Genomic DNA, 27,066 nt, shown 5'->3' with positions numbered 1-27,066 from the left:
CTCTTAACAACGTCACTTCAAGTCTCTGTACTATTTTCAAAACTTTCACTGCGGCTCGGATATTTCTCAAAAAAGTGTCCTAATTCTGTATCGGGACATCTCGGAAAATCAATTCAGTCGACAAAAAAGGTCGACAAAATTTTTAGAAAAGCTGATAGTTTTGTGGATGGTTCTGTAAAACAGTTTTTGCTTGTTACTCAAATTGCTACTCAGTGGTTAACTTTACTAGTAAATTAAACTTGGTCCAATTTTTTCTATGTAATTGACAGTTGGAACAAAGGAATAGTTTTAAAGAAAAACGTTAGGTTTTTTGCTTACAGAATATCCTGAAAACTGTTGTATGCTTTTTGTTTGTGCCACTCTGTTAGTTTATTAAAAAGAGACATATCAAAATAAGCCATTTAAAATAGTTTCTCGAGTCTGTATTTTAGCACGGTAACTAGATAGGGCTACCAGAATTGGTAGGGATGCATCTTCTTTGGCTGCTAATGTAACTCACCATTGATCAAATGAAAAATTACTTGAGACCCCATGAAATGTTTTCAAAAGTTCGAAAATGTTTTTATAGCAGTTGAAATTCATTTTCGAAACTATCATGCCCACAGAAAAAAAAATCCTATAAAACTCTATAGAAAATTTCTAGGCCAAACAAAATCAACCCAGAAAAAAATACTTGAAAAAATATGAATGTTATAAGTAATTAAATTTTTATTCTCGACTCATACTTGGCTCAAATTTGTCGCATGATGCAGAGGATTTGGAAAACTATTTACTGAAAAAAAAGTTTTTTTTTAAATTGTAACAAGCCTTTGTTAATTTTGTCTTGTTTATTTAAATTTGCAGATTTAAAAGCTCCTGAAAGACGCTGAATGACCATAAACAGTTTACAAATGTGCGACAAATAGTGGTCAGGCTAGAGCAGAGGAGTGTGACTTCCAAAATATCTATATAGTTTTAATTATATATATATATATATATATATATATATATATATATATATATATATATATATATATATATATATGTAGATGTTTATCTATTTAATGGTTAACTAGTGTATAATAAATGGTTGTTGTGGTTTTTGGAGAGATCTCTTAACTCTATTTTTTGAATAAATTCAGAAAAAGACTTCAGGGAAAGTGTCTGTTCAGATTTTTGAATTTTCAGTCATCTGCTCTTTTTATATTGTAGTTGAAAAGAATAGTATGTTTTGGGCTCTTTATATTTTCCAGCTTTTTTGTTGGTTTTTCAATTTTTTTTTCGTTGTTTGAAAAATTTTTAAAGCTAACTCAACCGAAATTTTTGAATTTAATTCTACTTTTTACTGTCACATTTTTCGCTATCTCAATTGATTCTGAATAGGAGAGTGAAGTTTTCTTAGGTGGATTTTTCTACAGTGGCAGTCAAAACCAGAATATATTTTAAAATAACTCTTTGTTAAAAACAAAGAGATTGATTTTTTGGTAGAAAAAATCTGTTTTTTTTTATGCGGCACAAGTTTTCGGCATTATGGGGGTCTGTTTTGTGTGGGGGCACCCAGAATCTAAAAAAACGCTGACAAAATGGCCGATTACTTTTTAGAAGTCACCCACCCCTCGCAAAATATGATGTCTACGCCTGCCTGACCACTAATTGTCGCTGATTTGTAATCTATGCAGGACCGACGAGGTAATTTTGGAGCTTTTAAATCTGCAGATTTAAAAAAAACTGGACAAAACTCACAAGTGCTTGTAACCATTTTTTAATGTTCTTTTTGGCTGATTATTTCTCCAAATCATTTGCATCAAGCGACAAATTTGGAGACAAGTGTGTGTCTAAAAAAATACAAATATTTATATCATTCATAGTTATTTACACTTGCGACGCAAAAGAATTTAGTACGAAATTTATTTTTTCTAATTTAAGTCGCAATTATTGGTGCCACTTTTTGGGCACTTTTACAGCTTATTGATAGCATGTGCTTTCATTTTTGAATCGTAATAAGTTTGCACAGCTGATGCAGTTTTAATTCATCAAATGAACCGGAAAAAGTTATTTGTTTCAAACAACATAGCAAAATTAAAAAATCGACTTCAGAAATTTTCTGACTCATTATATCTCGCAATTTTTTGAAATGCATAATTTATACATAAGGTGGCTTTTTGCTTTGCGATTTTCTACATACAAAATTGTGTCTTTTTGTTTTTGGTGCTACTTGTGTTGCGTCGAATTGGCAATTTGTTGCGTCGAATTGGTAATATGTAGCTGCGTTAATATTTTAAGTTTTTGTGGATTTTTAGCATCCGTCGCAGAGTGGTTAGTGCGGGAGACTCAAATCAGCTAAGTCGCAGCAGATTCGAATCCGACACGCAGCCGAGTTTTTGCTAATTCGAAGCTTTTTTCTACTTGTGGTGTTCTCGCACAGCTTCGCCTTGTGTTTTCATAGCACAGCTTCGCCTGTGTTAAAATTTTTTCTGGATTGATTTTGTTTGGCCTGAAGAATTCCTATTGAATTTAATTTGATTTTTTTCTCTTGGGAGGATAGTTTTGAAAATAAATTTCAATCGGCTTAAAAACATTTTTGAATAAAAAAAAAACATTTTTATGCGATCTTAAGTCGTTTTTCACCTGAAGAATTGTGAGGTACATTAGCATGCCAAAGGAAATGCATCCCTACCAATTCTGGTAGCCCTATCTAGTTACCGTGCCAAAATAAGACTCGAGAAGCTATTTTGCATGGCTTGCGCCCAAACTGCTCTAAAAAACCCTCAGAATTATCTGTGATTGACTTAGCGATCTTAGCTTACGTTAAATCCAGTTTTGGAGATTTTTTGTTTCAAATGTACTAATACAGAACGGGTATTCTATATCGGGAGATTTTATTTTGAACGTGTTACATGATTTTTCAAGTTAAATTGTCTTTCCCATCTTGTAAATTTTAAATGATGAAGTGGCCATTTGGTCGAGGTAGTCATCACCCTATATGAAAATGAAATCTTAAAAATGTTTTAGTCAGCGAATTTCAGTCTTTAAACTGCAAACTTCAATGAGTAATTATGATTGAACTTTTGTAAAATTGTAAACTCGAAAGCTCCAACTTGCAAACAAAGACAAAGAAAAGCTTAAGTTTTTTTTTTAAAAATATTTTTTCAAAATTTCCCAATTGTAAATTAACGCAGCTGCAGACAAAACGATTTTAAACATAACTATCTGACGGGAAAATTCAGCTTACTTTGAAAGCTTCTGTTTTTTGAGGGGAAATTTCAAAATGATCAAAAAACTCTCTTTGATGAATGAAACTCTTTTTTAGATGCTTTTTCAAACTTTTCAAAACTTGAGTTCATAAAATTTGTACCCTCCCTTGGTTAGCTACGCAGGTTTTATTGAGCATGAGAAATCGACTAGAAATCAATACAAACCATTTTACCAATTTTTTCACAGTTCAAACAAGACAAAAAATTCGTTTTCGTTTTCAAAATCCATTACGAGGCCAAACTGTGTTTTTGTGTGAAAAAAACGCGGATTCCGCAACAAGGACGCTTTTTTGTTCTTCTTTTCTACTTTGGTTTTTTATTGTTCCGACAAAATTTTAACATATAAAAAGATTTGTCTCCAAAGACTAACTCATTTTCTCCAAAGACTAACTCGTAAGTTGGTTCTCAGGTCTGAATTTTTAAGATCTTGATAAAATTTTGAAAATTTCAAATCTGAAATTTGGATATGAAATAGAAATTTTTAGATCTGGAAAAAAAACTAGAAAAACAAAATTTCAGATGTGGTATTAGATCTGAGAAATTTCTGAGTATTTACACGAACCGTTTTTTTTAAGTAAATTTTTTGGGCTCTTTTCCAGTCCCCCCCCTTTGATTTTTTCCGAAATTCAATATATGGAACTCAATTTAAAATGACTTTTCTGAATATAAACTGCAATAAAACGTGTCAGCGTGAACAAGTGAACAAATTCCTACAACAATTTTTTCATGCGAATGCCGTGTGATCAATTTTTAAACAGCTTAATTTTGTAATTTCCCGAGGGGGGTGGGAAACTGGAAAAGAGCCATTTTTTGTTGAACTGTTTTAAAAATTTTATAAATTTATTAGAAGGCCTGTCATATTACTGATTTTCATGCGCTACTTATGTGTTGCAACGCAAATGTAAGCGAGAGTATAAATGCATATGATTGGATCAAAATGTAACAACCATAAGCACAGTTGGCCGAGCGGCCTAAGCTAACGTGCCGACTATACAAACTTTGGTTTCGTTACTAAAGTTGGGAGGATTTAATTTGACTAAATTTGTCAGTAATGCTGATGAAATCACTTCAAAAATGAACCCCGAGGATTACAAAACCTCGTCTTTACCCATCAAGGAAATTTGTAACGGTGCCGAACAATCATTGCACGTCTTAGGTCTTAGGTGAAACCATGTTATAGACACATTGGTTGTTAGCAGAGGCGTGGATCGTCCTCTCGATAAGGCAATAACTCAACGAGCCGTCTTGAGTTTTGTCTCTTCTGTGTTTGACCTTGTTGGGTTAGTAGCTCCATACACAGTAAGGGCCCGTCTTTTGCTTAGAGATATTTGGAAAATCAGTGGCCAAAGTTGGGACGATGAACTGCCGGAAGACATAAGAGATAAGTTTCTCGTGTGGCACTCCGGTCTGCCTCTCTTAGCGCAATAGACTATTCCCCGTTGTTATTTCAAAGAGCTTGTGGATCAAATTGAGCTCCGCATGTTCGGTCATAGCTCGCGGGACGTTTTCTGTGCGGGTGGATTTTTGCGTGCGTGACTCTCAAGTTCGCACAAAACTCAAATATCCTTCATCTTTGGTAAAGCTTGCGTTGCACCCATGAAAGCGCTATCTATACCAAAGCTAGAGCTTCAAGCTGCTCTGCTCGCCACACGACTGAAAGATGATATAATGACCACCCTTACTGTCTACATTAATCATGTCTACATGTGGACAGATAGTACTACAGTTTTGCAGTGGCTAAACTCCACTGAAAAATTATCTGTATTCGTCGCTAACCGTGTCGGCGAAATCCTCGAATCGACCACTATTGATGAATGGTACCATGTTCTGAGCGGCAATAATCCAGCTGATACCGGTACGCGGGGGGTTTCTTCGGAAGCCCTCAAGGATAGCAGCTGGGTTATTGGTCCGAGCATTCTCAAAACTACTGATTGGCCGTTTATAACCGACGAACGTGTAATCAATAAAATTCGTTTGAAGGGTCCTTCGTGTGATGTTGATAATTGCTTGGAGACATCATATTCCTTCGTCACCGATGTCACATCCATCAAACATCCCAAACACGGGTTCAATTGAGAAAGGTTCAGTTCCTTTACGAGATATAAACGAGTAGTCGCTTTTATGTTTTGGATGCTGCCTTCATATGAGCATTTTTGTGGCAAGGACATACGAACCACCGACCCCACTGAACTTGATATTGCAGAAAACAAACTGATTCATCTTGCTCAGATGGAATCCTTCCCCGTTGAGTTAAAAACACTCACCGCTGACAAATCAATTAAGATTGTAGTAAAATTGCCACATACTCGCCATTTATCGGTCCCGCTGGTATCATTCGTTCCACCGGACGGATCGTGCGCTTACTGAATACCGATTTTGATACTAAGCACCCAATACTACTCGACGCCCGACATACCCTAGTTCAATTGTTGGCCCGCAGCCTCCACCACAAGCATTTTCATCAAGGTTTAGATTACATGCGCTCCGTTTTAAATATAAAATATGCAATACTTGGGTTGCGTCGACTACTTCGGTATATCGAAAGTCAATGTGTAACATGCCGTAAAGGCAAAGCAAGTACCATCCAGCCAATTATGTCCAATTTACCTGTCGAACGACCGGATATAAGCAATCACCATTTAATCATACGGGTGCGGATTACTTTGGACCACTTTACCTTCCGGCTCGCAGAAGCACTGAAAAAAGATGGGGATTTCTTTTCACTTGCCTCACTACCAGGGCTGTACACCTTGAGATTAGACCATCCCTGGCCACTAGTTCTTGTGTCATGGGCATTGAACGGTTCATTGCGCGTCGTGATACACCAAGCACGATCTGGTCGGATAACGACACGCACTTCGTTGGTGCGGAAGAGGAACTACTTCCCTGCATCAAGAGCTGGAATGGCATGGCTCCGATCATTTTGCACGCAAAGGTGCTTCTTGGAATTTTAACCCGCCAGGCGCACCCAACCATGGCGGCTCCTGGGAGCGCCTCGTCCGAAGCGTGAAGCGCGTGCTTTGCGATATACTAGGCAGTAGGCGAGCCACCGAAGAGGTGTTAGGAACAACTCTCTGCTTAGTTCAGCAGGCTTTGAATTCGAGGCCAATCACTCCCGTTAGTACTGATTCACGTGAGTTAGAAGCATTAATCCCAAACCACTTTTTGCTTGGACAACATGCCACAAGCTTTCCTTCGCTTTTACCTGGGGAGCACTTCGACCACAAGAAAAGGTACGTGCGAGCGCAGTCGTATGCTAACGCTATTTGGTCTCGTTGGCTTCGCGAATATGTTCCCTCGCTGAATAAGCGTGTCAAGTGGCACACTCAATCTGACTCCACTCTTAAGCAGGCGATCTCGTGTGGGTGATTGAGGCCGATAGTCCGCGTGGGTACTACCCCCTTTCCCGAATCGTCAAGGTATACTACGGAAAGGACGGTTGCGCCCGATCCGCCCTGGTTAAGACCGCAACCCGTGAAGTCACTCGCCCGGTTCTTCCTTCTTCAGGAGGGGAGGATGTTGCAACGCAAATGTAAGCGAGAGTATAAATGCATATGATTGGAACAAAAGGTAACAACCATAAGCACAGTTGGCCGAGCGGCCTAAGCTAACGTACCGATTATACAAACTTGCCAGTTGACGTTGGTTCGAGTCCTCCATCTGCCCATGTATAATATATTAAAAAAGGGTTTACATCATATTTTAACTGTTTTTTTGGTCTAATTTGTTTCAGCCTTGATTAAGGTTGACCGCCAAAAAAGCAATTTGTCTCAAGGACATTACCGACCGGTTCTTGTGGCTAGCTTGCGCCAATTCGTTTTATTGAAGCTGATTATTGAAGTTATACGATGTTATGCTCGACCGAAATTATGATGAGTTTCCGAGAGTTTTTGCCGATAAATGCTCTCATTAATTTAAACTTCTTGAACCTTCATATTTGTTGATTTACGGAGATTGAGCGCACATTATGCGTTTACGATGTTTATTTCATGCTTTGGAGACTTAGCTGAGTGCCTGCTAGCAGCTAGCAGAAAATATGAAATACAGAAGAAATTCAAGAATTTAGATCTGAAATAATCCGAGCTTAAAGTATCCGAGCGTTATTTTAACTTTTCGCAACCTATTTTAGATCTGAAATGTAGATCTGAAACAATTTGGGTCAGATTTGAACCAGAACCTTTACTGGGTACGGGTACGGTACACAAACTAAATTGGGCGCCTATCCACAGAACAGTTTGGCCTCGCAATTTCACCAGCTACGTTTATCCAATATAAAAAAACACTGTTGATTTGATGTCATATAGATTGAATCAACTAAAAATTGTATTCAAGTCATGGATTAAATTTCGTTTTAATAATATTTTGAAACTGATTGACTTGTTCCTGTACATGTAAATTATAAAACCTATATACTAATGCTCGTTTAGCCATAAAAATTAAGTAGTGTTTTACCAAGTCCATTAAAATCCTGTAAAATGACCCTCACATAATTATATAAATTGTTAAACCATTTGATTTGGTATTAAATTGTTGAGCCATAAATTTTTGAAAATAAATTGAGATTAAATTTTGAACAAATCATTAAGCTTTACCCTGATTAATGTTTGACATAAATTTTTCCATAATTTTTCTCGATGAATGATGACTTTGTGCAAGTCATGTTTTGGTATTCGAGTTTTGCTGAACAAAAAATGATCATTGAAATTGGCCGCAGCCGGTAGGAACAATAGCGCTCAGTTATAAAAGCCTCATGGGAATCAAAATTGAATACAATCTGATCCAGACGCTTTTAATGGCATCAACATCAAAATCGCTGACGTAAAAAAGAAAAAGAAAATAATCTTTTCACCTCGAGATTTTTGAAGACTCCGCCCTTAATTGACTGCATAATCCATTTTTGAAGTACATCTAAAAATTTCATATCAATGAAGTGATATGGTATTCTTCCCAGTGAAAATATGAGCTATTTTTATAATTTTTAAATTGAACTACATTACGTCTGTAATTCTGCTGAAAACGTACGTGTGGTTGAATTAAAAATTCTTTTCCTTTTTTAATTTATAATTGCTCATATTACAATCTGAATTTTCTGCCAATTTGAACGCGAGAAACGTATTTGTGAGCTAAAATTTTTTATGTGTTCCTCTATAAATGTTATTGAAGGCATTTCTAGTCAACACGAAAGCATATTTTTACCAGTTATTTTATAAAAACACCGTTACTTAAGCTTCTTTTCACAAATTTTAAAAATATGCAAAAGAATATCATTACTAATTAATTTTCCGTTTAGTGTCATTGAGATACAATATCAACAACTGCATCATTGCTATATCTTATTAAAAAGTATTTCTTTCTATTCAAAATGGTTTCTTGACAGATAATTACTGTTTTAGCCCTGCCCACATATTCACAGTTCTTTAAAATTGATAACTAATGACAAATTTAGTTTTTTGTTCACAGGTCAATTCGTTTCCTGTTTCGGCCTTTTGTTTCGTGCTTTTTCTGACATTAAAAAGTATACCTCTTCTACCGGTCTGCAAGCAGGTATTACCATCGGGCGTGAATTCCATAGCTAGCTTTTTTGTCACTTTTTAGTTTAATTTTGGAGTAAAAAGGTCTTAGAAAAGTGTCCTCAAGCTCGTCGAAATAACTTGGAGCCATTCAAATAATTTATCAAACATAATTGCTACTATCCTTTCTTTCATAAAATGAAATTAATTTCATTCAGTTTGTTTATCTACTTTATTCTGTGAATAATCGGCAAGCGAGTTTATTTTGCCCGACAATATTTCATTTAATTTGGTTACTTATGCAAAATAGCCCCTTTTATCATGTGCGGTGTTTTTTTTGCATTATCTATTTTTTGCAACTCATTTTGTTTAACTCGGTAGCTATTACTGCAAGACATGTAAGTGAACCTAAAATTGTTTCTTTGATAAGAACTTATAAAAAACCCCAATTGGCCTATTTGTTTTGAGTTAAGAAAATCAATTCTTAATTTAACTTTTAAAACAACTTAAATGAATTAGTTTTCGAAAATTCTTGAAGAGTTTTGATTAGTTTGAAGACAATTAATTAGTCTTAACTGTGAATCAAAAAAAAATTTTTACCTAATTTAGGCTAAAGCCCAATTAGGAAATTTGAAATTTGTATGCTAATTAACAAGTTCGTTTTGATAATCATGTACAAAATCAAATGTGATATTTAAGCAGAGTTTTTGTTCCAAGCATTGAAAATGGGGTGAAATTTTGATTTCGGGTGTGTTTTGATTTTTTAAATTTTTTCTCAATTTTTTGTTTTCCACGCGAAATCAGGAAGCCAAAAACAATGATCGGACTGAGTCGACTGATATATCATATTAAAACACAGAAGCGGATTTAGGGAGCGGGGGCGGGGGAAGGGGCAGACGCCTTTTCTCTAGGGATTCGAACCCTGCCGACCCAAAGGGTCCTCCCTTAGTACTATTTTGAGATATTCACTTTTGGATGAATGACCTTCAATTTTTTTGAAGGCTCCATCGGCGCCTTTATATACTAACTTTCAGGGGAGCGCGCGCCGAAAAACCGCATTTTTTTTGATCAAAATATTCCAAAAAAGGTCCAAAGAAAAATTAGTCAATTTAGGGTCTTTACAGTGATTTGGGAGAGCTCAGAAAATCAATTTGGTCAACCTAAAAAAAAACGTGGAGAAAGATTTCAAGTTTTTTGAAAATCGCCCTTCCCCCTCAAAAAAATCCTAGATCCGAGCCTGTTAAAACCCGTTAAGTCGTAATTCAAATGAACTTAAAAAATTCCAAAAAAATTTCGCTGCGCCGAGAAAAACCGGTTTGATATTTTTGATTTTTCGATTAATAATTTTTTTTTCTAACAAAAGTTTGTTTTAATTTTATTTAGTTTTCCTAGTGCTGTTTATAAAAATTTGTTCTCCAGTTTGCCTATCTTAAGGAGACCGTCAAATACTCTTAGGCCCTAGTTTTTGTTCGTATCCTTTTATCCAAACACGCAGAAAAAAACGACACCAAATCGAAAAAATGCATTTTTTTGTGTTTTTAAAACTATGTCGCAAAATTCTTTGCCACTTGAAGGGTAACTGGGTGTTCTTATTTCCTATTTAGCATCAAATAAAACAAGGAATCTTAAATTTAAATCAAACGTCAAAAATTTTTCGAAACATTTGATTCAATTCCAAGTGCTATACAATCCTATTTTCAGTGTCGGTAAAAAACTTCGTCTGAAACCTTTTATTTCCTTTTGATGTCATTAAAACTCTTTGATTAAATTTAAATTTACTTAGTCCAAAGAATGCTGTATTTTCAAACAATACTTAACAAGAGTAAACCTTCTGATTTTTCCAACATTTTATTGCAATGCAATATAGCTTAAAAATCCTAACTTGATCAACGGCTATGAACAAAATTTGACATAGTTAGTTTCTAACAGTCATTAATCGGAACTCTTGAACAGCTCACGAGTTTAATATCCACATGAGTCGCGCACTCTAAAAAATTTTGAGCATTTTAAGTAATGGAAAGGCTGTCGAAAATTTTTGAAATTGCTGTTGACTTGGTGACCCATGTCGCAAAGACGCCACATTGGCTGCAAAAATTCATAACATGGCTCGGACAAATTCACAAGTTGAGTCGCGCAATTTTCAATGCAACATGGGTCGCGCAAAGTCGCAACATGAGTCGCGCACTATAAAAAGTTTCGAGCATTTTAAGTAATGGAATTGCTGTCGAAATTTTTTGCTTGTAGAAGTGTACAACATATGCAGATTGCAAAATAATCCAGTATATATTTTTTTATGTGCAGTTAGCTGTATCGACATATATGCTGATCACATACAGTACGGCCACGAGAAGGCCTACTCATGGTCCCAAAACAAAATATCAGCAAGTTTTTGTGGCGTTATCAGAGTGGTTACCATAAAAATTGAAAACTAAAAACCGTTCAAATCAAACTTAAATCAGAAAATTTAAAATAGTATTAAAAAATGACAATAACTAAATGAAACACATTTATTACGAAGTTAAAAGTAGAAATAAACTTCCGACCCAAAAAGTTTTGGAGTAACAACAAAGTTGTCACCACAAAAACAAAAAGTTGAAAACAATTAAATCAATTATTCAGCCATTGAAGTATATAAAAGTTGTAAATTATTCACAAAATAGCAATAGCAAGCAAATTTGATACTTACCTCGGTCGAAGTTGGTCGAAGTATTTTTCTTCAGTCAAACATAGTCAAAACATTGACAAAATGGGTTGAGTCGCAAAAAATTTCTTCGGTCGTGCAAAGTTGCAACATACCTGTTTTGTGTCGCAATGGTCGCTACATAAGTCTCCGACCTCGACCAGGATTTTTATTATTTAAAGCACAACTCTCAAAGCCTACTCATTGAAGGTTGGTGATGCCAGACAGATGGGTTTATTTCCCGCCCCTGGCAATAGTTTACCAGGGTGTTTTTTCAATTTTATTTTTTTTCTCTTGTTTCCTGTGGTTTCATTAAAATCCCAACTTGATCGGTGGCTATGCTATGAACACAAATTGACATAGTTAGTTTCTACCAGTCATTTATCGGAACATTTAAACACTTAACAATCTTAACATTATCTTTAAGCTAAAACAATATCTTCAGTGGAACCCAATCAACAACCTACGGATCCTTCGATGAATTTTAAAAACTTATGACAACGTATGTCTCGGGATTTGACAAACTTGCTCGTTTTTCAAACTGAAAAATGTGTTTCTTTTGATGTTCGTTTCTATTGTTCTTATAGAAGGCCTGCAGAACAAAGAGTGAAGCTCTGTTGTAAGTTCTGATGAACCGCTGTTCTAGATAAGCGTGAAAAAAAATGAGCAAACTCAAAGAAAGATTTTGTTTATTTTTTGACTCATTTATAGCTTTTTTGAGCGTTTTTGCAAATGAAGATAAATGTACGCTTTTCAAAATAGATTGTGGAATAGATCACTTAGTTCTAGAAGAAACAAAATGAATACTTTTCGGACCGAGGTGCGCGACCCATGTTGCAACAGAAATGAGTCGCTGAAATTGACTTGTGGCGACGGAAATTTCATACTCTCGCAAGAGGACTGAGTCGCACAAAGTCGCAACATGCGTCGCGCAATTTCGCAACATAACCAAAAATGGGTCACGCAAAGTCGCAAAATGGGTCGCGCAGAGTCACAACATGGCTCGCACAAAACCGCAAATTATGTCGCCCAAAGTAGGAACCTGGGTCACTCAAAGTCGCAACATGGGCCTGTGATGTCGCAAAATGGGTCGCGTAGAGTCGCTATATGCTTCGAACAAAGTCACCACATGGGTTGCGAAAAGTCGCAAAATGGCTCGGGCAAAGTAACAAATTGAGTCGCGCGAATTTTAAAGGCAACATGGGTCGCGCAATGTCGCAACATAAGTCGCGGACTATAAAAAGTATCGAGCATTTTAAGTGATGGAATTGCTGTCGAATTTGTTTGCTTGTTTAGATGTAAAACATATGCAGATTGCAAAATAATCCAGTATATATGTGCAGTCAGCTGTGTCGACATGTCTGCTGATCATATACAAAACCGCCACGAGAAGGTCTACTTATGGTCCCAAAGTAAAATATCATAAAGTTTTTTGCGGCATCAACAAAGTCGTTACCAAAAAAATTGAAAACTAGAAACCATTCAAATCAGAAAAATCAAAATAATAAAAACAAAAAATGACAATAACTAAATGAAACACATTTACTGCAAAGTTAAAAGTAGAAATAAACTTTGGTGGATTTGTTTTGCTCGCAAATCGTATTATATATGCAAATTTCAATGTAACCCAATAAATGAGTTTTTAATTGGCAGTTAGCCAGAGCAACATTTTTGCTGATTATATAAAGGACTGTCACGAGCCTACACATGGACCCAAAATGTTTTGGAGTAAAAACAAAGTTGTCACCACAAAACAAAAAGCTAGAAAAAAATTAAATCAAATATTCGGCCATTTAAATTTACAACAGTTGTCAATTAATCACAAAATAGCAATAGCAATTGAAGTTGACACTTGCTTCCTCGGTCGAAGTTGGTCGAGTTTTTTTCCTCAGTCGAACATGGTCAAAACATTGACAACTTGGATCGAGTCGGTCGAAACATATCGAGCCTGGGTCTAGTCGGAAGAAGCGTCAAATGCAAACCTCGACCCGGATCGACTTAGGTTATGTATGGTTATAAACTATAATGTGCTGTTTTTTGCACAAACAACTTGTAGTGAACAGATAGTCTTTCACTCGCTTCTCTTAAAAGCTACTGGCAAAACTGAAAAACGTAATGAACAATTTTTTTGCTTCTGTACTTCAAATGCTCTGGCCATGGATAACGAAACGAAATGATATGAGACCAATAACCCGAAGTGGTATAAGAGCCACTCACTATCGTTGCGAAACAGAAAAAAAAGCGAAACAAAACTATGGAATTTCGCAAAAGCTATCACAATAGGATTGAAAAGTGTAGAACGTGCTGTAAAAAAAGTGGAGCAAAATTACTCACAGACAGTTAAAAAACTAGAAGAACACAATTGACAATCAACCCAGATTCCGACACCTAAGAGTAACTTTTTAGCAGTAATTTTGGTGATCTAAAGAAGCCCCCGGATAAGAGAAATTAGAGCATGATCACCAAGCGATAACAGAAATAATAGAACACATCAGAAAAAAACAAGAATAGCAGAATTGAGACGTTTTGGAGTTGAGATCGGCTTGATACTAATGGTGTGGTTTTCTTTAACTACACAAATTTTCTTAGGAGCAAAAATCCGGAATTCAGCAAGAATAGGAAGAAAATAAGCAAAAACAATCTTAGCAGTCTGAATAAGTATAAGTCTGATAAGGTATATTGATAGTTTGTTGCATCCGCTGATCGATTATCGACGTCATCACGCAGGGTTGGTATAATTGTTTGAGCCACATTTTGTCGCAATTCATTCCAATGAAAATACAGCCTGGCAGCAATCCGTCCCCCCCCCCCCCCCCCAATATGTCACCTCATTGAGATCACATTCGAGGAAATTTCTTCAGACGAAGAAATTGTAGTTTCAAACCTCGCTTCTACCAAGTTTACTTGTTCGATCGAATCCCGGGAAATTCTGCAGAAAAATATGAAAAACCAAAGCACAAACGGAGCCAGTGCTAAAAATAACAACCAGCATGCTATATTTAAAAGTTTTTTGTGACTGTAAAAAAATGGCATCCCAATAACAGTTTACCAAGTCTAAATAAGAGCCTTTTCCGTCTCTGAAAAAGCAACCTCTTTAACAAAGTTATTATTAATTTTGCATTTCATGCCTGCGAGTTAACATATTCTCAGAGCAATTCTTGGATGTCAAAAATGTGTTTCTGCATCTTTTAGACACCACAAAAAATTTGTAGAAAACGTTCTGCTCAACCTGATATAATTAAAACGAAAGATCACGACAAAATTCCATTTATTCTCATCAAAACATACAAAATCATTTTCAATTTTTTTAATCTCTACTTCTGACAAAGCTAAAACGCTTAGTTGTCTTTTTATTTTGTTCGAGGAAAAGATTAACTATAGAAATTTACAAAAAGGGCGACAAAGGCAAATTAAAAATTTATGGACAAATCACTCTCTAATAAACTACTAAGTAAAAGTGGTCGAAAGATGCATATTCTTCGCATTATACCAATTTTTTCTGCTTAAAATAAAAACAAAAACTAAAATGAATACATGAAAAAAGCAATTGTTACTCAACTAAGGCTGTACCAAAAAAAAAAGATTTACGAATGTAGTGGTTCTGGTTCCAGTGACGTGGTCGCTGCCGTTAACGACAGAATTTTGGTCTTAGTCATTAACAATGCAAGGTCGCGGAAACCTTGTACTAACAATGCGTACCCCAAGGCTCAATACTTGGTCACTTTTTTCCTTGGTTTATTTGATCAACATCCCCGACAAGGCCTCCTAAAATCGGCAATTTTTGCTAGAAAATGATACCAATTTGATTCATATCCGCAAACTAAATCAGCAATGTGGTCTTTAGAAAGACTTCGATGTGCTTATAGACAGGACATCAAAAATTTAGCGCAAATTTGTTGAGTCAAAACCACACCCGCGCAGTTTTCAGGAAAGGAGCATTTAATTGAGTTCTTGGGCAACGCAGTTACTATCTCCCCCGAGCATGAAGACCTGGGTAACATCATCGCCCGGGTCGAGGTCCCAGACTCATCTCCAGACTTTCGCGACAAAATTGTGGCATGTCCAGACTTTCCAGACCAAAACCTGGCATTTCCAGACTTTTGCGACCATGATGATCCGCCGCGACTTTCGCGACCGAAGCTCATTTCACCTTGGCATCTCAAAATCACCGCAAAACACTCCGAGGCTAACAGAGTACTCTATGTAATCATTCAGAACACAGCCTATAACTTAACAAGACAAACTTTCTCAAGTAAACTGATGCAAGTCCTCTGTTCCTCCTGGGGTCGTATGGCAGTGACCTCAAAAAGCTGGAGCAACTCCAGAACCAAGCAAAATATGGCCATGTACCATTAGATTGGTTTTACCAAGTTTCTTGCTAGCTCTATACACATATTTACAGCTGAACGATCTTTACAGAACGGCATATCTGGCGAACCTGATTCTATATTCTGTTCAATTCAACTTCGCTTTGCTTCGCTTCACTTCTTTTCTTTTCGCTTCGCTTCGCTTCGCTTCACTTCACTTCGCTTCTGCAAAATCGTTTTGTAAAATAAAAAAATCGTTTTGATAAGCGAAAAAAAAACTCGTGCAAGATGAGAATAATTATGAATTTCTTTGCAAGGGGAATTCTGGGCTATTGCAATAGACTGATGTTAGGGCGCAGAGACAGTTCAGCCACAGACAATTCAGCCAATTTCAAATACACACAATTCAGCCAACAAACTCAAACAATTCACCCGAAGACAGTTCCGCCAAAATAGGTTAAAGAGAATGGATCAAAGGAAAATCTTCTGAAGGATCATCTTTTGCAGCGCTTCAAATTCGAACGTTGCATCGTCAACGTGAACGACCGCCAAGCAAATGCTTTTTCTGACATTTAGTCGAAACTCATCATCGTCCATTGCGCGTAAATCCAAGATTTTATACAATGCGCAATACTGCTTGGCCCAAGTGGAAAGAACCAAACTGAATTTCTGTATCAAGCTTTAAATGGCGTTAGGAAAAGTGGCTTCAAAATCAATGACTGCTTTTTACCGAATTGCTCTACGCAGCCGAAAAGTCTTTCATATGTGTCTTGAGTCTTTTTGAGCAGCAGAGCGTACATCAAGGGTATAAGTGTGTTTTCAATCACACCATATATGGTACAAACTTAATAGAAGACATCTGGTGCTATTGAAAACGTTCCGTCGCAATGACAAATTTCTGACTGAGAAGGGCTCAGTAACTGAGCGTGTTCGGTTTTTAAGGTGAATTCTTGCTGTTTGTCTAAATGACCCACTACTCTGCGAAAGCCGAAAAAACATTAGCGTTTAATCAGGCTGTTCCTAAGTTGATTTTTTTCTCGATATTTATAACCATCAAGACAAAGATGCTTTTTTCCGCGTTCAGATAATACGAATTCCGTTTTCTAAGTCAACTTTTGCTAAAATTGAATGAATGAGATTGATTCAGATCCTAATCAACCATTTGTTCAGTATAGCTACTTATGAGGATTAATCAACGTTGATTGGGTAAATGTACCAACTAACTGCAAAAAGTAGGCGTTAAAATTGGTACTGATTTCTGGTTGGACAATGTTTTAATCGTATTCAGTTTATCTTTTAGAGAAGTTTAGGTTTCAATTTAGTTTTAACATCTATCCAAATTACCTGATAGGTGGCTGAATCATCTCCCGCCCGAGGCCTGAAAAAGACATCAGCCTAACTGTGTGACCGCCTGAAAAACTCTGTTTCGCATCGCTTTCAAGTAATTGGCTAACTTTTGATTTTCGTGCACTTTTTTTGTTGAATTTGAACTTTATTTTGCAGCATTCTAAATTTGGAAACATATCAGTAGTGTGTATAAATTTCTACTGATTTCAGGTACCTTTGGTTCTGTCAGTTTTATTTGTTTCATGTGCATTGGAAAGCAACTATTTATAAGTCGTCCAATTATAGCTTAGATGTTTAACCGCATGTGAAAAGTTTTTGCATGAACATTCAAAAAATTTTAAAATGTTTCAACTGTCTGTGAGGGAAATATTTGAACGCGTAATTTTGGATGAAAAAATTCATTACTTGAACTTTTTATTCAATCAGTTACAATATTTAAGTTTGTTAGACTCTCGGCCTTTTTTCAGTCAGCTCTGGTTTTTCTGAAACTCGATACATGAATGTTTTTAAAATGATTTTTGATCACCAAAGCTGTAACGAGATTGCTCGTATCAGCGCAAAGCCCTGATAGTTCCGAATGCCTTTTAAGGTATATCTTAAGCTTTCTTTAATCAATTTGGAACGATTTCTAAGACGGATTAAATCTCTGCTGACCCGTAAAAAGCGCAAAAAATAGAGCGAAATAATTGTCACAAATTGCCCAAAATGGCAACCTTTAAACCCCCATAGTTTTGCGGTAAAATGTTCACAGATTAAATGAATTTTCAGATTTATGCTCAGGATAGCAATACTTTTTGCATAGTTTGAAAAATTTTCTTCAAAAATGGCCGTTTTTTTAGTACTGCTGTATTTTTATGAAGGGGGTGGCTAACTGAAAAAGCCGGACTTTCGCCAGATCTTTCTCGTTCAGTGAATCCCGACAAGCTGTTTTAAATTAACCAGAAAGTATGTGACATCTACTTTAATCATTTGTTTACGCTTTGATAAAAAAAGCGGAAGTGGAATTAACAAGGAATTTATTGAAATCGTTTTCGGACTAGGTTGTAAATTCCAGCCTTTGTTTATAAATTGACAGCAAATATAGACTGTGGGAAAAGAAAATTGTAAAACTTTTCCTTCCAATTGATAAATTTTTGTCAAATCGGTTGCAATATTGGCCTAGGGCATAAAACTTGGGGTGTGAACGTGACAAAAATTCAAGGAATTGACTCCCTGTCTACCCAAATGGTCCCCCAAAAACCCTACCCTCCTCCTTTGATTATTAATTTGCGACACCCATTTTCGGCCGATCGACCCTTAAATTTTTCTAATTTTGATTTTTTTTTCCTTTTGACCTGATTTTAAAAATCTGTCTTTGTAGTGTTTTGGGATATCTTGAAAAACCAATTCGGGCAACTTAAAAAAAAGTCGAAAAATTTCGTATTTGTTTTGTTTTGAAATACAGCCACCCACCACCCACGAGAAAATCTTTTTGAGCAATTTTGAAAAAATAATCCTGAAATTGGGCAAATAGTATTTTTAAAAATATTCTTTGAAATTGCAAGCCTTCAATTATTTCGGAAATTTCGATTTCGCAATCAATGATGCAATTCAGTCTGTTAAAAGAAAATCAAAGCAAACAAAAGCCGGCAGCCAAACAGAGAAGAAGATAGAAAAAATCAATAATCCAACCAATTTTTTTTAGAAATAGACAAACTTGAAAGCCGAAAAGCAAAATAGTAGAATTTTTGCCGTTTGCTGGAAAATGATGTCAATAAAACACGATTTACCTTCTTATTTGTGAACAAATTTTAACATGCCATGTCTTTCACGATGCAACCTTTAAAACCATTGCTGTTTTTTATTTTAAAAATAGCTGCAACTTTGGCCATTTGATCTGATTGAAAAAAATTACTTGGGATTGCCTTTGAAAATATCTTCTTTCAGACCTACAAAAGGTACAACTAAGTCACCAATTGGGGATAATTCTGAAAGTATGCTAACGGTAACAGAATTGGTAGAATGTGGAAAGCAAGCCGAATGTCAAGTAGGCCGAAAATGAGCTAAATCAGACAGAATGTCAAAAATGAGGAATTTTCTTCGCAGTTTAAAACATTTTACTTTACGTTGTAGTCAAAGTTATATAATTTTTACGAAACACTGATAACTTTCGGCTAGTTTATAAGATTGGTAAATTGAGCTTCGGTGGGTTTAGATACCGCCTTTGTACCTGATAGTCCTTTTATACATGTAGTTATACAGCACCAACCGCAACAAACACCAGCTTCGCCCCAATTTCTGTCAAAGCCGCTTATTTTGAGTCCCATTTGCGATTTGGGATTGAAGTACGCTAAGTTCATTACTTAAGTAACATTGTTTACCCGATTTTAGCGTACCGGAGCTTCCTGCAAAATCTAAGTAAGTAGATTTCGCCCTTTTCACTTTTCACGTAACATTTTTGACATTTCTCTGCAATTTAAAACAAAAAAATTCGAAGCAGACATTTTGTCGACTGTTTCAAGAGAAAGAAATTAAGCTCCTTTTCTATTAATTAAAACAACAGTAGACACTGCGGCTAGAATAGATTGTTCCGTCTACGATTATTATTGCAGAAAGAAATGAATAACTACTAGCAAAAAAAATGTTTCAAATACAATACAAAAATTCTTAATATTTTTCAATGCTTTTTCTAGTCGAATTATAGACCACATATGATTATAATAAAATTTTGTTTCGATTATTAGATTAAATAACTTTTCAGGTATCGTTGAAGTAGAAGTTCAACAGTTCATAGGCGAGATATATGGGGACTGTTTTCATCTTTTGATTCAACTTTTGTAAAAACAGGAACTGTTCTGATCCAATTTTCTCAACATTGAAAAAGTTTTTTGAATTATCTTGCAAAAATATCCTTTGGGATCATTATTTCTCTACACGCCACAGGAGTTGCCTTAATAACGGCAATATTTATAGAGCAAGTGGGTTAAATTCAATATTATCTACTCAAAAAGAAAATAAATTAAAGCTTGAGTCTAATTCTAGAACAATTTTTTAAGTTTTAAATGAAATGACAGCAGGAAAAAAATTCCAAGTCACTTAATCTGTCTGAGGAGGACGCTGAGCATTTTAGCAAATGCTTTGCAAATTTTGGCGCCAAAATTGCGCAAAGCAAACCAACTTGCATGGAAAATAATGCAATCCGTCAGCAGCAATCAATGTTTAAGAAAAAAATTGATTAAATTGAAGTCACAGAAGTCATCGAAATTCTCGAAAACAAACCTAATACAGGTTGCTGTGATATCAATACTGTTCTCGTCAAACAACTAAGAATTGTACTAGCAGTCTCTAACAGAAAAGATTAATGACTGCCGAACCTCATGATTTTACCCATCAAAATTGCAAAAATTGCAAAAAAAATAATTAAAAGTCTGGATAAGTCTGCAAAAATTTTAAATTGTTCAAGAATTGCAAACAAGGAACCAATTTTCAAGGAAAGAAAAATTAATGATGGTTCAATCAAAGGATCAATTTGGCTTCTACCAGTTCTGGGAAAGCTTTTTGAGCGATTAATTTTCAGACGAGCCCGATCATCTGAAGACAAATTTTGTTTAAACGAAACACACAGTTTGGTTTCAGATTAAAGGAAAACTGGTGGCATCATGCATACACAATTAGATTTCAACGTCACCAATGAACAAAAATCTAACTGATCAAATACATTTTAAAAGACTGATACGGTTGATTCCTCTAATTTGATTTTAAAAAAATTGGAGCTAATGGGGTTCACAGGGCCTGTGCTAAGACTTTTGGAATCCCAACTTGGCGCTCGCTATTACTACATAGACAAAAACTTCTTTAGGACCAGACTTCAACTAGTACTTCTTCGAGTAACTCAGCGATCCATTCTGTGCCCAGTTTTTTTCACACTATACTTGAAGGATCTTCGTTTAATCACGAATAACACAGGTGTACTTTAGTATGCAACACCAATCGGAATTCCACAAACAAAGAAGCATGATATGCTCTCGCACGTCAATCAATTTCGGTGGAAGTAAATGACTGGTCAAAAAAAATAAATTGACACTAAATGACAAAAAAAAACAACAACATGGGCCACTGTCCGACTCAAAAAGATGAAAAAAGGACTTGTCAATTTATTTTTAAATCGCACCCAAATAGAAGATGTGAATTTCTTGGAATTCACCTGGACAACAAAATTAAATTTCATCTGCACACTGATTAATTGAAAAATCATGTTTTCTCAATTGAGAAAGTTGTTATCCTGAAAGCAATTAAAGCATGATTATAAAAAATGCATCTTAAAAAAATGTTATGCATACAAAATTTTGAATTAAGAGGGAAAAAAATTCGACCAGATTGACAAGTTGATCCGCTGAGATATGCTTTTTGACAAATTGATCCACTGAACAAGAGTTAAATACGATATTATCAAAAAAAAAATCAAATTAAAAATTAGCTATAAAATGAAATAAACTCAACAGATGGTCGATAAAAAAATGTTTAATACTGTCTTCAACTTGTTTCTCACATTGGTCAGATTTTTAAAAAAGGCTTCTCTGCTTCAATCGAATAGCTTTAATCATAAGTTTTTGGATAATTATATTCTAGGAAATTCGAATTTATAGTGCGTGCTTTGAAATTTTGTTCTGCTGAATATTTAGAAGTCAATTCTTTTGGTTTCTAGATTATGAGTAAGAGATTTTTCCCAAGAAACCAAAAAAAAATATTTTAGAAGGGCTGAAAGGAGGGTATGAAGGGGCTTACGTTTTTTAAATGCTTTTCAGTAGAATGTTCTATTGGATCAAAGAAGTTGCTTAACTTCTTTTCTCGTTCTCCGCTTAATGAGACACCTAAAAACGGATCTTGCTGGCTTAATGGTGAATTTCCAATACGATTCCAATTTTTCTTTGTAAATTTTCACAAATAACTCTGTAAAAGATATCGTTTGGAAACAATTTATTATGATTAAATTTTCGTTATCTATTAGAATCAAACCACGTCAAATGTTTAGTTCCACTCCAGTTAGACAGACAGATCCTCATACAGCAAAAGTACTCGTGTCAGGGTAAAGCTTTTGTTTTCTCTGATTTTATCAAATATCAAAAAAAAAATTCAAAAAGCCACTTTTGAAAATTTATTTAAAAAAAAAGTGGCCCAGTCAGATCCTGTGCTCTTTTATTACTTCTAGCTTATCCTGTCTAATTAATTTTCTCGACATAGTTTTCCCATCTCAGATTTTATTTAGCAAAACTGCAGCTGTCAATTTTTTTGAGAAACGTTTCAATGTTTACTCTGATTACAGGTTATAAGCTCAAACAATTTATCAAGAAAATAATATAGAGAATTGAAATTTAATGTGAAAGAAACTCTAGGTTCGAACAATTTCTGTAGAATGGTCAACGACTTGAGTTCTAATAAAAAAATATTTTTAAGAAAATGAAAATGGTTTATCTATTCATTTAATTTCATGTGTTTATTTTCACAATGTGCTCATTTAAAAAAACTACTCTGTTTATTCCATCATTTTGTGAAGCAAGAATTTAATCACGATTTTATGACAGTTAAATCAAATTTTAGGGTCGTTTAAATATACAACAGTTGGTTTTTATAGCACCGACAGACAGCCCATAGGTTAGACGAGTTCTACTTTGGGCATAAACTGATTATTATTTCCATTGAGTTTGTCTAATAACAATATAGTGCGTCCACCTCTATAATCTCAGTTGTTTCCAGTTATTTTTGTAGGCCCGGTTGGTTTTAAACGGTGCGTGAATGAATTTGAATTTTACAAACTGATGATCAACAAACGTTTTTCCGCGTCGATGATTCGTCAGACTAAACTATGAGAAAAGCTTCTCAATTCCGCGAACATTTGGATACTTTCTTCGTCCGATAGCTCGGTAAGCCTAAAGTTAAAACTAGAATACTTTAACAGCTTCAAGACAGAACCCAGCTTCTATGTCATGTCATAGTTTTATGGTACGACTTTCTAATCGCAAACATCGCCTAATGAGGAGCGGAAATTATGATCCTCACAAATTTTATGGATATTCGAGTATCCTAGACGCAAGATTGAAAACTTGAGCATAAAATCGCAATTCCACGGAATTTTCATCCCAATTTTTCTTCTGTTTTTTGCTTCGTATTTGTCGTCATTTTTGTCAGTCGGCTATGATTTCCGTGTAGTTCCGGCTATCTGCAGACAAGGCAGGAAAACAACATATACTTATGGTGTTAACACGGAAATAGCTCTGAACAAAACTGGGTCAATGTCTAAACAGTGGACCAAATAGTTTTATAGTTAGCATGGTAAGAAGGTATCCTTAAATCTAGCTTCAGTAAGTTGAAATCAGAATACAACCTTTATTCCATTTTCCTCGTAATTGGATCACGCTTAAATGCTCTTGAGGATAATAACAAGAGCAGTTATTCAGAGTGGAAAATCGCAGGCATTGAATATACCTCTGCTAGCAAGCTTATTATAATTCGATTTACGCCAATTTCAATTTTCAAAGCCGATATTTTCTTTCAAAGTCAACTTTTTCTAGTTTTATTGACCTGAGAGAGCACGAAAAAAGAAGTGTCTCCAAAGTTACCACCAGCAAAAAGTCGTTACGGTGAAAGTTAATAATTAAAATAGAATTTTAGAAATGTTTAAAGTCCGTTTTCATGACGTTTCAAAGTTTACCCAATTCCAATGAGTCAATAACTTGTCATAGTTTAAGGCAAAAATCAACTTCCTGTGTTAGAAAATTTTCAATTGATTATAAAACCATTTGTAACTCCACATTGTTTATGTTTATTCGCCATTATTTTCCTTCACTGGTTTGTTAAACAAAACTATATATATTTTTTCAGTTTTATATGTAATTTCTATGTTCTTTTGATAATGACATAATTAAAACTTTTGGTGTTTTAAAGTACATTTAATGGTACAAACGCCAACCCTCTCGATAACACTATTAAAACAACAGTCTCGACTAGACTTTTTCAGATAAACAATTTTTTTTTATCTGAACAAGATCTAGTTTCAATTGGGCTATTTTTACAACTTCACGGGAATTTTGTAGAATTACAATGAAAAAAATTGGCTTAGACTGAGCAGGGTAAAGCAAATATTTTCGAACTGACTTTAACCTTGCTTCAAGTTTTTTCATAAAAAAAATATGACGAACTTTTTTATATAATTTTTTGAAATTTATATTTTTTGATATTTTTTCTGCCCCAATATTAAATACAGTTTATAGTTTTTATCTATCGGGATATTAAACGGAAAAATTAGGTTGCTTCTACTGATTGATTCGCAGTGTTCAAATTACTTGAGATTGTGCTTCCTACGTAAATGGATTTAAGCACGCATAAATAAGTCACATTAGCAATTATCAATTCTATAATTTTACGAAAACAGAACTCAAGTAAAATTATTCGTTGCTCATTATCTCCATCTATAGGGTTCCGAAAATTAAAATTTTTAAAAACGACCCAAAAGTGTAAATAAAAACTGTTATTTGACAAATATGATTCGAAAAAAAACTCAAAACGTTTTTGCAAACTTGCTTAAATTATCTAAAATCCTTTTTAGCAGGGAAAACGAGAAAAAAGGAAAGAAACAGCTCGATGTTGTTTTTCTGCTCAGTTTTAGAAAAAGTTTTGCTAACGTTTAGATCATCTATTCATTTAAAAATGAAACACGCCTGCAATAATTTTTTCTCGAGTAATTAAGCAAAGACCAAAATGCAAAATTTAAATGATTACGCTTCATTTTGCTGGCTTTGTTTGCTTGTGTTTTTTGATTAGCGTGAATACTTTTGTGAATGCCAAACTGGAAAAAAACATCCGGTTGCTCTGCAAATAGATTAGAAAGTTCCGACCACATTCAAAAAAAGAACTTTAAGAGTTATGGTTTTTTTTTCTCTAATTGAGTCGTTTTTTTTTCGCTTGAGTTGAGAAAATTTAGTTTTTGACTGGATTAAATGAAAAATTTGAATCATAATATGTCGCTCAGTTAATTTGCTTCTTTTCAATTTGGAACAATTTCCAATGTGGGATAGTTCGCCACACACAAAAATAACCATTACGTTTCATTGACATAAACTGAATCCCCGAAAGGAGCATATATAAGTTCAGAGCATGTCGAAACTGGCAATTTTCAAACCTACAGAACTATTAAAAAACTTGGTTGCAAGTAATTTTTTTTAACTCCTTGAGTTGAAATTTTTACCAAAGAATAAAAAAATATTTTGTTCGAAAATTAAATTTTTTGCAGGGTCAAAATTGTTCAAAAACTAATATTTTAATCGTCAAAATTATCTTGATATACTTTCCGCTTTTTTCTTGGAAGTCTGAGCAATAACTTTTTGATTTTCGACAAATAATTTCAAGATAAATGAAAACGTTTTGCTCTGATACCAGCAGTCTTATTTTGGCATATAGTTTTCTGGCTTGAAGTAATATTTAATACTTCATAATTATCATTTTTAGGCATCCTATTGGAAAACTTGCACGGGGACAATTTTCCGACCATTGAAAATGGGGAGGAACTTTATATTCAGGTGTGTTTTACTTTTTATTTCTTTTTTCTTTTTGTTTTTTTTTTACTCAAATTGAGGTGCGATAAAATTTCATCGGAATGAGTGACATTGAAATCTCAAAAATTGTCTCACTAACGATAAAATAAGGTTTAAATTGTTTGATTTTTATCTAAATTCGAGCGAATGAAGCGAGCGAGCAGGCTAACAATAGCTTATTGGTGCTTATTTCAGATATGAAATTTTAGTTTTGCTCAAATAAAGTTAGTTTTTGGGGTTCTTAGCGCCATTTTGGGAATCAAAAACTTTTTCAGTATTTTTTTGGATTGATTTATGATTTTTTTGTTTTCTTGTTCAATTCAAGAACGGCATTCAGTCTTATTCTAATTTATTCAAAAACAGAATTAATTTGAAAAAATGTGTGTTTACAATACTAGGTTTAGAACAATCTGTGATTCTGTGCTACTTGCACATTAACCGGCTGTCCTTGCTATCTTTACATTTGGCCAAAAAAATTGGTTGACTCAAAATAGGTGATATTTGCTTTCAAATTTCTGTGTTCTACTGGATATTTGAAAATCAAACCCATTATTAGTCTATTGTTTCCTTGAGTTTGGAAATGAAACAAGACGGCTCGCATCAGGGCGAAGCCCTGAATCTTCCGACTGCCTTTTAGGGTATGTGGAGCAGTAATAATAAGAAAATATTAAGTGTAAAAAAATTAAATTAAAATTGAAAAAAAAAAATTGAGAATTTTTGTGAACACATCCCCCAACAGGCCATATTAAATACAAAGTGATAGATTTTGCTCCTATTAACAAATTAATTAGGCATATAAGCTTCCTTGAACCAATTTGGAGCGGTTTCTAAGACAGATTAAATTTCCGCTTACGTGTTAATAGCGCGAATTATATCACCCGTTAATTGTCTCAAATTGGACAAAATGGCAATCTTTATACGCCCATAACCTCAGCAAAAATAATCACAGGTGAAATTTTTTTCAAATTTAAGCTCAGGTAACAATACTTTTTGAATGATATTTTAAAAATGTGTCAAAAAGGGCTAGATAAAAAGACGAAATTTGTGTGAAGAAAAAACCCCACCCGATCACAAATATTCCGTTACTTTCGTTACGAAAGTCGGAACAAAAATTGCAATATCTTGTGTTAGTTAAATTTTGCTTCTGCTGAATTCGAGGTTATTTTATTCAATTCTCTGCTTTTTTATTAATAGCATTTGGCTCTTTTTCCTTTTCCCCCCACCTCCGATCAACATGAATTTTATGGTCTAACGAGTGGTTTTACAAAGTTAGTTATGAATACAAAATATGTTTGTAATTAGTCTGCATGTCAATTTTCATGACAATTGCACAAGGTGAACAGTAATTTAAAAGATAAAAATTTGCAGGTGGGGGGGGGGGAAGGAAAAAGAGCCTAGCATTTTCTGTTAGAAAATAAGTCA

At 34.8% G+C, this 27,066-nt stretch overlaps 1 protein-coding gene across 3 annotated transcripts in view; it reads left to right on the top strand.

The window, feature by feature from the left end:
* The first annotated feature begins 19,337 nt into the window (after nt 1-19,337).
* Nucleotides 19,338-27,066, top strand: part of LOC134839363 (sodium/potassium/calcium exchanger 3-like) — a 43,489-nt gene continuing 35,760 nt past the window's right edge. The window contains exon 1 of one of the 3 annotated variants that reach the window (XM_063854887.1): nt 19,338-19,474. The gene's annotated coding sequence lies outside the window, so the exon portion shown is untranslated. Of the gene's footprint in view, nt 19,475-23,432; nt 23,903-27,066 lie in introns of those variants that run through there. The other 2 variants (XM_063854885.1, XM_063854886.1) reach the window with 2 other exon arrangements.

This window comes from Symsagittifera roscoffensis, chromosome 2, assembly GCF_963678635.1.
Source record: "Symsagittifera roscoffensis chromosome 2, txSymRosc1.1, whole genome shotgun sequence".
NCBI lineage: Eukaryota > Metazoa > Xenacoelomorpha > Acoela > Convolutidae > Symsagittifera > Symsagittifera roscoffensis.
Note: the sequence above shows the minus strand (reverse complement) of the source record. Positions and strands in the feature narration are given on the sequence as shown.